The sequence below is a fragment of the Sarcophilus harrisii genome, chromosome 5 (genome assembly GCF_902635505.1).
Source record: "Sarcophilus harrisii chromosome 5, mSarHar1.11, whole genome shotgun sequence".
Classification (NCBI taxonomy): domain Eukaryota; kingdom Metazoa; phylum Chordata; class Mammalia; order Dasyuromorphia; family Dasyuridae; genus Sarcophilus; species Sarcophilus harrisii.
In genome coordinates this window covers 197,447,493-197,462,300 of record NC_045430.1, presented here as the reverse complement: position 1 = coordinate 197,462,300, position 14,808 = coordinate 197,447,493, and the positions used below count along the sequence as shown (strand labels likewise).

Here is a 14,808-nt window from a genome sequence, read left to right as displayed (position 1 = left end):
GTATCATCTCTATTTCATAGATGAGGAAACCAAGGCAGAGAGAGATTAGAACTTGCCCATGATCACACAAAGGCAGTGGAAAACTGGATTTGAACTCAAATCTTCTTGTCTTCACGTATTTCTCCACTCGACAATATTGCAGCTCTGAGGGGAGATGACTCATGGAAAGTCAGTATGAATCAGGGTTACCTACCAGCACACTAAGTACACTGATGATAGGGAAGAATTGCAAGGCAGTATGAATGAAGGAAGCATAGGATGATCATATGGAGATGGGCTATGATATATAGCACTGAAGGGAATGATCATTAGGAGTATTACCAAACCATTAAAAATACCAAGATACATACACAATTAATGTTCTCATCTTCAGAATTATCAAGAGATTGTTATATGCCTTAACAAAATATACAAATGGATTCCATTGGTGTCCCCTCACCAAAACAAACAAGAAAACCCCAAACTTTTTCTAAGTACTAAGGCATATATGTTTTCTTCCCTGACAGAATGTACAAACTTGAAGATAGCAGCTTTTATTTTTTTAGTTTGTATACCTAGTGCCTAATATACAACTTAATAAATATTTTTATTGCAACATAAATACATGTATATGCATCCACATTTAAATGTGTGTATATACACACATATGTATTCCAATATATATTCCCAGATATGAGGAAAGCCTCATCATTTTGTAAGATCCTTTAATCTTGTTACTCTACCTTGTCACCATTATCTATGTCTTTGATTGGAGGATAGAGTCACAAATTCCAAATCTCAACTTAAGAGGGAGTTTAGCTCAGACATCTCATTTTTCATCTAGCCAGATTACTTTGGGACTTCTCTGACTTTTTCACCATGCCCCTCCTTGGGTACTGTCCCTCATTCCTCCTTCCCTTATCCTACCATTTTTTTTTTTTTTTTTTTTTTGCTTCTTTGTGTGTTGCCTTTCCTTATTAGATTATAAACTCCTTTAGGTTCAGGACTATCTTTTTGTTTAGAACAGTGCCTGATTCATAACAGAGGTCATAAAAATAAATGTTTAATGATTCAATTGGATGATGCTTATCTGTGTAAACATATACATGCATGCTTGTATAAATATACCCATGTCTAGATCTATGCATTTTCTATTGACAAAGACAATTAATATCCATGGAGAATTATCTAATTATGATAGGTATACATAGAAGAGAAAAGAATACTAAGTGTTCATACTAAACTAATTACAGACATCTCATTAAAGGAGCATGGCCTGTTTGAGGATTTTGTTTGTATCTAATACAGTGCTGTGTACCCAATACATGATCAATATATACTTTAAAAAATCAATTTAAATATATTTCCAGAAAAAATAATGAGACTCCACTCCAAGTTGAATCAGGTGAGAGATCCATGTCCTTTTTGTGCCAGCTAGCTAAATTTATCCACTCCATGTCATTCCACAGACATTGCATGCCCTAACATTCCAGGTACCCATGCAAGCCTTAGAGTGTGCCAGTGGTTTGGCATCGGGAATTTTTAAGCTGCTAGCTCTGTAAATGGCACATCCATGAATCAAAATTTCCTTCTTTTGCTTAACATGATCCTACACTTCAGAGTTATTAACTTGTTTGGTGATCCTCGACATAACAGGAAGAAGGAAATTGAAATGCTGTGTATGTTACATTAACCTTCCCACAGTTTGTTTTCAAGAAGCTATGCTTAGTGCAAGTTTTTTTTTCCCTACACAGAAATTGCAGTACGAGGCACAAATAAGAGAGAGTGATGCACATTTTTGAAGATCAAAGTTTTCTTTTTCAATTCCTTTTCCCCCTATTAGCTTGAATAATGTTTAGAAATTTGAAAAAGTAGTTAGTCCTGAATCCATCAGAATATGTGTTACTTGTGGCTGGAAACCAAAAACAATTCATTCTGGAATGTGGGGAATGTGATTGTGTGGAAAATGTGAATATTGAGGGAGAAGTGATGGGAATATTGGGGTGACAAGAACTCTGAAGAGAAGGAAAAGAGATGTAAAAGAAAAATGAAGAAAATGCATTATGTTTAATGAATGAAAACCAAGAGGCAAAAGGTATGTTTGTCTCAATTAAAATGCACAAGGAGAAAATGGGAACATAGCTGCAATATGGATGTCAGGAATATAAGAGATGGAGAATTTTCAATTACATAGGAGTAATAGGAACATGGAAAACAAAGTCTTCCTTGGTAAGGGGAAACTTTAAAGATGTGAGCGTTTCAATTACAGAATAGGTAATAGATGTACAAAAATAGGGGCATATAAGCTATAGTTTGAGTGACTAGAGAATGAATATTGGGAAATTAAAGTATTATAATAGAAGAAGTAGAACCCAACTAACATTTAACTTGTGTTTTCCCCACTGTTGAAACTTCAAGGAGTTCAAACTCAAACCACAACTGAATTTACCTTTTCATACTACTGGTGTTCTGTGAGGAATTCTGTGGGATTCAATGATAAAATGAAATATGAAATCTTTTAAAGCTGTCCCCATTTTTATTGCTATTATGACTGCTTCTGGTAATCATGACAATTTATAGAACTTGAATCGATAAGTATACTACAAAGACAAAGCAAAAGGTTTGAACAAAATATTGATTTAAGCCCTATCCAAATTTGTTTATAATACTATAATCAATAACCATTTGATTTCAAGAAATATTTAATAAGAGTTTATTTTGTGTAGAACAATATTCTATGTAGTAGATAAATTGAAAACTTCAATATCATAGACCCTGCTCTCATGGAACTTACAGTTCCCTTGTAGAGAGATGTTATTTAACATTTTGTATAGATAAGTACATTGGCAAAGTACAAAGTATTATGAGGTCTAAAGTGGGAAATAAAATCATTCACAGCAGACTTCGACAGGGTGGTGATGGGAGCATATTATTAATTAAGCTTTAAAGGAACAAAGATAGTGGTAGTGAAAGCAAAAGCATGGAGGCAGGATGGTACAGTTATAAGGGGAATGGTGAGTATTCCAGTTTGGTTGAAACAGGATAATGTGAAGGTAGAAAGGTAGAAAATAACATGTTTGTTTAGAGGTTATCAGAGAGGCATTGAAGAGTTTGAAGATGAACAATAACATTATCAGATCTATAATATAAGAAAGATTTGCCTGGTAGAAGTGTGGACAATGGATTAGGAAGAGAAAAATCAAGATAAAAAGCCTCATTATTTTACTTTTCCATATCAAGGCAATATTAGCAGGTTTATAAGTTCTCTTTATTTAGAGAAATATTTCTATGTCCTATCTCTTAATAAAATTTGAGAGAAAGGTTGCCTTAGCAATTTTGTGGAATGTGAAAAACCCACAACTATTTGAAGCTATTGAAATGATTAAGTGGAATTCTTTGTATTTACAATAAATGTGAGTGAGAATATATTTGGAAGGTAGACTAAGCATTATTTCAAAATTAATAACCAATTAATAATAAAAATAATGTTGATAGATTTGTAATGAATGATGACAGTATAGCATTAAGTATATATATATATATATATATATATATAAATTTTTTATGCTTGTATTTATATATACATACACAAACACAGTAACATCTTTAAGTTTTATTGTTTAGAACATTTGTCGGAAAAAGGATTCAAAATGTTAGCATTTAGACATATTTGTTTTTGTATGAAAATCTGGTTGAGGAGTTTCATAGCTTACAAAGAGTGCTTCATAAATATTTTTAAAGTGAATGAATGAACACATGAAAAGAAGTTTTGGCGTTTTAATATTTCTACATTAATATAGATGTAGATTTATGTAATGTAAATGTATCATACATAAATGCATTAATGTAGATGTAGATTTATATTACTTTGTGAGACTAAAATGTGTCTTTAAAGTCAGAAATTTCTATCAAGACCAAATGTTTATATTTACAAAGGGATCTGCAATAATGTTTATTAATTTCTCTCCCTCCCTCCATGCTTTCATCCCTCCATCCTTCCCTCCCTCTCTCCCTCTCCTTTCCTCATCCACCTCACACACACACACACACACACACACACACACACAAATCTGGAGTCAATAGTCTAAAGGAGTTGAGTAAATAGTCTCCATCACTCCAACTTGCATTGCTGCCAATAGCAGCAGTGTGGGAAAATAATTGCTTTTTGAATATGGGAAAGGAGTTGGCTCAATGTTTTCTCATAAAATCAAAATCTAGTTCCTGGTTTTCTTCACTAACAATGTTTTGCAACAGGTATTTATTTTTGCTGTGTAAATAATTCAGTGTATTGCTACCACCATTCCCCTGACATCTATAGCAACCAGTTGCATTATGAAGAATGAGAATACTCTTTTCTTTCCTTGTACTATCTTTTTATTTTGTTTTCTATATAACATTTTGAGGGCCAAAAATTTCCAAATAGTAAGATGTTAAGAAACTTTTAATAGACAAGTATTGTAAAGTTATCCCACATGGACACAAAACTCTTTCACAACTGCAATGCCTTTCTTTCACAACTACAATACCATTTTGGATTATTTTAAACTTTATTAATTTGTTAAGAAGTTAGCAACCTCATTTAAAGACAATTGCCATTAGAAGTGCTTTCTTAGTACAGACTGTACAGACTTTGTGGCTAGTGTGTGTGCTTATAAGTGGACATAAAATTGTGACTATATAATATAAGCATGTCTATTATAGTCAAAAAGCAAATGAATTTAAAAAGGATCATAATGAGAGTTATTTTAGGACAGTAAGTTTGAGCAATGATATACAGAATGAATGGGCGGGGATAAGGGGAGAGAGAGAGAGACAGAGAGAGGGGCGAGAGGAGGAAAGAGAGAGAGAGAGAGAGGGAGAGAGAGAGAGAAAGTCAGAGATAGAGACAAAGAGGGACATAAAGAGAAAGCCAGAGAGTCACAAATAGACACATAAAGAGATACAAAGAAAGAAGGAGACAGAGATGAGCTGGTATTCATCATGATCAAAACTTAAGTTCATTTATCCCTAAAAGATGTATAGTAAGTATTCTGTGAAGTTACTTTTCATAAAGAAGTATTAAAAACAATAGGTCACAACTCCCTTGTATTTAATTTCTTATCAACAGATAGAATAGTTTAAAAATGGGTTCTTTAAATATGTCTCCTAAAGGACAAACACAGCTGCCTTGAGTGGTTTATTTATATAACTTCTAGGCTTGATATCATATATAGCAATGACTACTTGTTGCATTGTTTCCACCTGGGCTTGAGAGAATCACAGCTGTCTGGACTATCACAAGCTCAAACAGTTCAGGATTTCATGAATAAGGAACACATCTTGCAAAGTAACCTTTCTTTGATTTAAAATTAATTTTAAGATTTAAATGTTGGGACAGTTAGGTGACATAATGTAGGTAGAGTCAGGAGGACCTGAGTTCAAAATCAAGTTGCCTGCCTATAAAACAAAGTGTCCATCCCCCTCAGGGAATGTAAAAAGCTTTACTTATATATTCTATCTCAAAATAAAGCAAAAAGATCATTTCCTTCTTTTCCTCTCAAATCACACTAATGACAATTCAGATATTGTAGAAATAATTAAATTGAGGTTTTCCAGGTATATCCTTTTTGCATAACAGAATGCCAGAGTTTATTCTGAATAGCTAAGTTGTTCCTACATTTTGTAGGGATGTTTTGTAGTTTCATAAAATGATAGTACTAAAGATAGATATGTTTCTTCTAAGAGTCCTAGAGGACTTTTTAACATGTCCTAACACTAATTTGTGAAGGTAACAGCCTTTATCTCCATTTCAGAAATGTAACTCTTGGGAAAGAGAGGTTCAAGACCATAATTAAGTCCAATTTGTATGACAATTAAGCTCAGTTTCTATCAGCCATCTGTTCTGACTAGCCACCTTTGGATGAAAAGTATTCATGAAGACCATGGAGATACCAAGATGAATTGAGTCTACAATCCTCAGAGCACACATAGAGAAAGGTATTGTATGGGGGAAATGGCACTCCAGCCTGGCCACCCTGTCAATTCAGCCTGCATAGCTCCATAGGGCCAGAAACTGCACTAGAAGCTCTAATTTAGACTTTGTTTTGTAAGTGACTATGTACCAATGCTGTGGTCTATAGACTGGCCAGTCCTATACCATCTCTTACATGTGAAATTTATTTTCCTTTTTATGTAAATAATTTGTCATTTCTCTCTATTAAACTTTATTCTGTTTATATTCCCTTCCTTTTTTACCTTATCAAAGTAATTTGGAATTCTAATCTGATTTTTTGATATCCTTGTGCAGAGGCCATACTAATCTTCTCTATATCATTCCAATTTTAGTACATGTGCTGCCAAAACAAGCATGATCTAATCTGCTTTTTCAAAGCCTTCTCATCCACCCAATTTGATGACATCTGAAAACTAAATGAATGCAGTCCCTGTCATCATCGAAGGCATTATTAAAATACTTGAGCATCCTAATATTCCTAAAATCTACAGGCAATAGATAATAACTAGCCTTGTAAGTGATTCTTTCCAGGCATTTTCCATTACTTTTCATATTATCAGGTATATAAAAAGTATTTAAAAATACTTTTTAATCGGTTGTTTTTTTTAATTTAATCATTTAGTTGCAAAGTTTTAGCATGCAACTATTAATTATGTACTGTTCAATAAAAACAATAGAAATTATTTAAAATGCAATACTCCTTGAGTAAACATTCAGCACACATTTATTAAGGGCCCACTAGTTGAAAAAGAGTATGTATACACAGACAATGTGGATATAAATGTGGACAATGAGTATACACAAAATGAAATCCTTTGTTACTTTAGAGTGTTTATATTCTATGTTGATATAAAAGAGAGTTTTCATCTAAAATGAATTTACAGATTCCTTGGGGGGACAAGACAAAGAACAAAATATTTTACAAGCTATGCAAGGCATTAAAATTCTGAAATCCACATATGAAACATTTAAATATAAAGTGCTTCACTTTATATTTAAAGACATAGAATACTGAAATTATGATTATAATATTTAACCATTCTATTTTTCCTATTGCCTTACGACCACTAAATATGTTTTATGTCTTCACTATTTCCTCTAATACGATAATTTTTCAGTTCTTTCCCAGGTTATCACTCTAGGAACTGTTTACATCTTCTACCTTTCATCACTCTATATACTATTCACATTTTTAAACTTTCCCTTGGTGAACCAACTTGGCTTTATCTTCTACTCAAGATTTAACAAATTATATTTTGGATTACTTCTAACACCAAATCTTTTAATTCCTATTCATATATTGCTGAATAGAGCTAGAAAAAGTGATAAAACAGTAACATTAGGCCCAATACAAATTTCTGTTACAAAATAGCAAGTTAGGCCCTCTCTGGAGTAAGGGAAACATTATATTTTCTTAATTCATTTCTACTATTCACCAAAGAGGCTAGTCAAAACCATTTTCCTGGTTCTCAAGACTCCCACAGCAACCCAATCAATTCAAAAAGTGAAGAACTTTTACTTCAGGGTTTTTTTTTTTTTTTTTTGCAAAATTTGAGGCATTTACCAAGAGTTTCCACTTTTTCCCTCTTCCTTTTCTTATATCTGTTAGGTGTCTTCTCCCACTATTTTTCTCCTCGTACTATGCTCCTTCTCCTGCATCTTTTCCCATTTTTCTTCTCCTTATGAAGAAGTGAACTGTCTCTTTTCCAAAGTAAATACCTCCACACGCATTTTTCATCTTAACTCATTCAATATTTTTCAAGCAGACTGCCCATTCTATCATTCTAATCTCTAATTTCCATTCTCACTGTACTTGTATTTCTGATGACTAGCACAGAATAAGTACATAATCCTTATTGATTTGCTTGAATCTATCTATTTCTACAGGAAAATTATCCTTATATTTCCCTTATTAAAAAAAAAAAAAACCTTACTTGATCTGACCATCACTGCTAGTTATCACTTTTGATCTCTTGCTTTTCCACTATACTTGAAAAAATACTCAAAAATGAATTCTTCCCCTTTCTATTTTTTCACTTGGTTCAATAATCTATGAAAACTGACTTTTGACCTAATTATTTTTTTGACTCTTCCTCTTTAAAATTAATAGTGATCTCTTAATTTCCAAATGGAATGGACATTTCTCAATTTTCAACAATGATCTCTCTGCAGTTTTTCATGGTTGAGCATCCACTCCTAAATATTTTCTTGTCTCTTTCTCTTTCTCTTGATTTTTGTTTTACCAGTCTGACCATTCCTTGTCAGTCTTCTTGGCTGGATCTTCTTCAACTTTATATCCACTAATGATTCGTTTACTCTGAGGCTCTGTCCTGTCCTTTCTGTTGTTCTATCTCTATGTTATTTCACCAGGTAATTTTATCAGGTCCCATGAATTATAATCTCTAGGTCGATGAATCTCAGACCTATTTATCAAGTTCAAATCATTCTCCTAACCTTCAGTCTCACATCAACAAATGTGTCTTGGATATCTTCAACTAAATTTCCTTTAAACATCTGTTTTAACATTGAGTTCTAAAGCAGAATCAAGTAACTTTTCCACAGACCTTTCATTTTCTAATTCGTTACTATTGTCAAAATAATCATCATCCTTCTAGTTATCTAGCCTCTCAACTATAGGGTAATCATCAATTCATCTCTCACAAATATTTATTATATCTTCATAACATCTCTCATAAATGACTCCTCTTCCTTGACACAATTGTCATCATGGTATAAATCCTGGCCATTTCACTCCTAGATTCTGTCACAATCTGCTGATTTATATTCCTAAATCAAGTCCATGCTTGCTCTAAATCATCTTCCACTCGGCTGTCAAAAATTATTTTCATAAACTGAGGTTCTTACTTCTACTCTTAATGAACTCCAGTAGCTCTCTTTGTACTTAGCATAATGTTTAGTATATTCTATGCTTAATGCCTAAATCGTAGTAGGTGCTTAATAAATACTTGTTGATAGCTAATAATCCAATATAGTATGGGAGTACCTGACAAACAGGGTAATATAGTTACTGTTATAGAAATTCAGAAAAGGGAGAAATGATTTTAAAAAAGATTTCAAGCAAACACAATTGGATTAGTAGAGAAGTGCATGAAAAATTAATGTGAAGTTGCATATAACATAATCAAAGATTGGGTGGAAAGAAAATCAGTGTGATCTATGTGTGGAATAAAAGGAATTGTGCTAATGTGAAAACTGGATTGAAAGATAACTGAATACTAAAAAGGGGAATTTGTAAATGAATTTGGTAGAAATGGGAACCATTTAAGACTACGGGCAAGAAGGGATGCCACATAATTGACATGTTAGTGATCAATCATATATTAAGTTTTAAGATAGATTTTTATTTCAAGGACTATGTAAAGGGATAAAGATCTAGGTGGGAGCAGGTGGAGCCAAGATGTAAGAGAGAAGCCATAAAGTTGCCTGAACTCTGCCTAGTTTCCCTCAGAATAAAAATGTTGTCAAACCTCTAAAAAGATTCTGGAATAACAAACCCACAAAAGATTGAGAGAAACAGTTTTCTAGCTTAGGATAACTGAGGGCTTCAGGAAAAGTCTGCCTCAATTGGATAAAATGGGAGCACAGCTCAGCACAGATAATATCCAGCCAAGTCAGCAGGAGAGATCAGCAACCGAGGCCCTCAGTCCTGGATTAGCAGACTAGTGACACAGCATGCTGATCATAAGGCCTCCAGCCTCAGAACAGAAGGAAAATTGCCAGCACCAGAAGCTCAGTACAACAGGCATTATTAGGCTGAACTAACTCAGTACAATGAGCAAGTAACCAGCACCTCAGGCTCCAGCTCAGAAAGCCAGTGATCAGGCCCCTGGCTCTCAGCACAAGAAGCTTGAGAGAGTGTCCTCTGTGTCCCAGGAGCAGAGCTCTACTTGTTTAAAAAAATGATCAAAAAAACCTCAAAATACTTCTGACCACAGAAAGTTACCGTGGTAAGGGAAGATCAACTCACAAACTCAGAAGAATGCAACATCAAAATGCCAATGAAGCTTCAACAAAGAATATGAATTGGCCTGAAGCCCAAAAACACTTTTGGAAGAGCTCAAAAGGGAATAAAAAAATCAAGTAAGAGAGAAAGAAGAAAAATTGAGAAAAGAAATTAGAGTTATAATGCAGAATTATGAAAAAATTCAACAATTTAGAAAAGGAAACACAAAAATTGAGTGGGGAAAAAAACTTTAAAAATAGAATTGGCCAAATGTTTGTGGCAGCCCTGTTTGTAGTGGCCAGAAGCTGGAAAATGAATGGATGCCCATCAATTGGAGAATGGTTGAGTAAATTGTGGTATATGAATGTTATGGAATATTATTGTTCTGTAAGAAATGACCAGCAGGACAAATAAAAGAGTCTTGGAGAAACATGAACTGATGCTGAGTGAAATGAGCAGAACCAGGAGATCATTATATAACTCAACAGCGATACTGTATGAGGATGTATTCTGATGGAAGTGGATTTCTTCAACAAAGAGAAGATCTAACTTAGTTTCAATTGATCAAGGATGGACAGAAGCAGCTACACCCAAAGAAAGAACACTAGGAAATGAATGTAAATTGCTTGCATTTTTCTTCTTCTTCCTAGGTTATTTATACCTTCTAAATCCAATTCTCCCTGAGCAACAAGAAAACTGTTCGGTTCTGCACACATATATTGTATCCAAGATCTACTGTAATCTATTTAACATGTATAGGACTGCTTGCCATCTTTGGGGAGAGGGCGGAGGGAGGGAGGGGAAAAATCGGAACAGAAGTGAGTGCAAGGGATAATGTTGTAAAAAATTACCCTGGCATAGGTCTGTCAATAAAAAGTTATTTAATTAAAAAAAAAAAACAATACTATATGATGACCAGTGCTGATGGACTTGGCCATCCTCAGCAATGAGATCAACCAAATCATTTCCAATGGAGCGGTAATGAACTGAACCAGCTATGCCCAGAGAAAGAACTCTGGGAGATGACTAAAAACCATTACATTGAATTCCCAATCCCTATATTTATGCCCACCTGCATTTTTGATTTCCTTCACAAGCTAATTGTACAATATTTCAGAGTCTGATTCTTTTTGTACAGCAAAATAACGGTTTGGTCATGTATACTTATTGTGTATCTAATTTATATTTTAATATATTTAACATCTACTGGTCATCCTGCCATCTGGGGGAGGGGGTGGGGGGTAAGAGGTGAAAAATTGGAACAAGAGGTTTGGCAATTGTTAATGCTGTAAAGTTACCCATGCATATAACCTGTAAATAAAAGACTATTAAATAAAAATAAATAAATAAAAATAGAATTGGCCAAATGGAAAAAAAAAATCTTCCAAAGAAAACAACTTCTTTATTTTATTTTATTTTTTTGACTGTGTTCCACTTTTTTTTTTAAAAAATTATAATAACTTTTTTATTTACAGAACCCATGCCAGGGTAGTTTTTTACACCGTTATCCCTTGCACTCACTTCTATTCCGATTTTTCCCCTCTCTCCCTCTACTCCCTCCCCTAGATGGTAAGAGTCCTATATATGTTGAATATGTCCTAGATATGTTTGCAGAATCAAACAATTCTCTTGTTGCACAGGGAGAATTGGATCCAGAAGGTAAAAAATAACCTGGGAAGAAAAACAAAAATGCAAACAGTTTACATTCATTTCCCAGTGTTCTTTCTTTGGGTGTAGCTGCTTCTGTCCATCATTGATCAATTGAAACTGAATTAGGTCTCTTTGTTAAAGAAATCCACTTCCATCAGAATACATCTTCATACAGTATCGTTGTTGAAATATATAATAATCTCCTGGTTCTGCTCATTTCACTTAGCATTAGTTCATGTAATTTTCTCCAAGCCTCTCTGTATTCATCTTGCTGGTCATTTCTTACAGAACAATAATATTCCATAACATTCATATACCACAATTTATTCAACCATTCTCCAATTGATGGGCATCCATTCATTTTCCAGTTTCTAGCCACTACAAACAGGGCTGCCACAAACATTCTTGCACATATAGGTCCCTTTCCCTTCTTTAAACTTTGGGATATAAGCCCAGTAGTAGCAGTGCTGGGTCAAAGGGTATGCACAATTTGATAACTTTGGGGGCATAATTCCAGATTGCTCTCCAGAATGGTTGGATTTGTTAACAACTCCACCAACAATGCATCAGTGTCCCAATTTTCCTGCATCCCCTCCAACATTCATCATTTTTTCCTCCAATCTGACACGTGTGTAGTGGTATCTCAGGAAAACAACTTCTTTAAAAGTAAAATTTAGCCAAATGGAAAAGGAGGCATAAAATGTAATTCAAGAAAATAATTCCTTAAAAATTAGAATTGAACAACAGAATCAAAGGAATGAAAAAAATAGAGGAAAATATAAAATATCTCAATGGAAAAACAAGTGACCTGGAAAATAAATCCAGGGGAGATAATTTAAGAATTGTTGGACTACCAATAATCAATAAGCCATGATCAAAAAAAGAGCTTGGATAGCATTTTCAAGAAATTATCATAAATAAATCATGGAGCCATTTTGACCTTATGTTGGTATAGGGTGTTAGATATTGATCTTCACCTAATTTCTACCATACAATTTTTTTAGTTTTCCCAGATATTTTTCTCAAATAATGAATTTTTATCTCAATAGCTGGAGTCTTTAGATTTATCACAGTAGATTATTACAGTCAATAGCTACTATCTTGTGTACCTAACCATTCCACTGATCTACCATTCTATTTCTTAACCCAGTATGAACAAGTTTTGATGACTGCTACTTTATAATATAATTTTAGTTATGTTTCATCAGTACCATATTTGTGTTATAAAAGGAATTTGCCTCACCAATTTTTCCAAATATTTTATATTTGGAGATAATTCTTCTTTAAATGTTTGGTAAGATTCTCTTGTAAGTCTAGCTGTCCCTGGACATTATTTTTCTTAGGAAGTTCATTGATGGCTTCTTCAGTTTCTTTTTCCAAAATGGGATTTTTTCACTTCTGTTAATTTAAACAATTTATATTTTTGTAAATATGCATTTCACTTTGATTGATAGATTTATTGACATACAGTCGGCAAAATGGCTCCTAATTATTATTTAATTTCCCCTTCATTTTTGGTGTATATGCCACTTTCATTTTGATACAATTTGGTTTTATTCTCTTTTAAAATTCAAATTAATAAAAAAATTATCTATTTTATTATTTTTTTAAAAAACCATCTCTCCAATCTGGAATTACACCCCCAAAGTTATCAAATTGTGCATACCCTTTGTTTCAGCAGTGCTCTTACTGGGCTTATATCCCAAAGAACGTTTAAAGAAGGGAAAGGGACCTGTATGTACAAGAATGTTTCTGGCAGCCCTGTTTGTAGTGGCTAGAAACTGGAAAATGAATGGATGCCCATCAATTGGAGAATGGTTGGGTAAATTACCACAATTTGAATGTTATGAAATATTATTGTTCTCTAAGAAATGACCAGCAAGATGAATACAGAGAGGCTTGGAGAGACTTACATGAACTGATGCTAAGTCAAATGAGCAGAACCAGGAGATCATTATATACTTCAACAATGATAATATACGATGATGTATTCTAATGGAAGTGCATTTCTTTGACAAAGAGAAGATCTAAATCAGTTTCATTTGAACAATGAGGGACAGAAATAGCTACACCCAAAGAAAGAACACTGGGAAATGAATGTAAATTGTTTGCATTTGGTTCTTCCCAGGTTATTTTTACCTTCTGAATCCAATTCTTCCTGTGCAACAAGAGAATTGTTTGGTTCTGCACACATATATTGTATCTAGGATATACTGTGACATATTTAACATATATAGGACTGCTTGCCATCTGGAGGAGGGGGTGGATGGAGGGAGGGGAAAAGTCAGAACAGAAGTGAGTGTAAGGGATAATGTAAAAAATTACCCAGGCATAGGCTCTGTCAATAAAAAGTTATAATTAATAAAAAAATTAAAACCATCTATCTCCATATATATTATTTATTAATTCTTTAGTTTTTTACTTTCTATTTTATTAATCTATTTTTTGATTTTTAGAATTTCTAATTTTGTATTTAATTGAGGATTTTTAATTTGTTTTTTTTCGCTTTCTTATTTGAAAGCACAATGAATTGAACTCCCTCCTTCTGTTTTATTTAGAGATATAAAATTTTTCCTAAGATCTGCTTTACTGAATCCCATAAGTTTCCATATGTTGTGTCATTATTGTTATACTCTTTTTTTTAAATTTTAGATTTTTATTTACAAGATATATGCATGGGTAATGTTTCAGCATTGACAATTGCCAAACTTTTGTTCCAATTTTTCCCCTCCTTCCCTCACCGCCTCCCCTAGCTGGCAGGATGACTAATATATGTTAAATATGTTAAAATATAAATTAAATACAAAATAAGTATACATGTCCAAACCATTATTTTGCTGTACAAATAGAATCAGACTTTGAAATAATGTACAATTAACCTGTGAAGGAAATTGAAAATGGAGGTGGACAAAAAATAGAGGGATTGGGAATTCCATGAAGTGGTTCATATTCATTTCCCAGAGTTCTTTCATTGGGTGTAGCTGGTTCAATTCATTACTGATCTATTGGATCTGATTTGGTTCATCTCATTGTTGAAGAGGGCCACGTCCATCAGAAATGATCATCATATAGTATTGTTGTTAAAATATATAATGATCTCCTGGTCCTGCTCATTTCACTCAGCATCAGTTCATATAAGTCTCTCCAGGCCTTTCTGAAATCATCCTGCTGGTCATTTCTTACAGAACAATAATATTCCATTATATTCATATACCACAATTTA

General features: G+C 33.5%; 1 protein-coding gene and 1 non-coding gene across 2 annotated transcripts in view; both read right to left on the bottom strand.

Annotated features, from left to right (window-relative positions):
• CNTNAP2 (contactin associated protein 2) overlaps window positions 1–14,808 on the bottom strand; it is a 2,632,466-nt gene that overhangs the window by 768,455 nt on the left and 1,849,203 nt on the right. The gene's annotated exons all lie outside the window — the stretch shown is intronic.
• Window positions 6,221–6,327, bottom strand: LOC111721134. Its single transcript, XR_002770488.1, has one exon. It is a non-coding gene; the product is annotated as a U6 spliceosomal RNA (small nuclear RNA).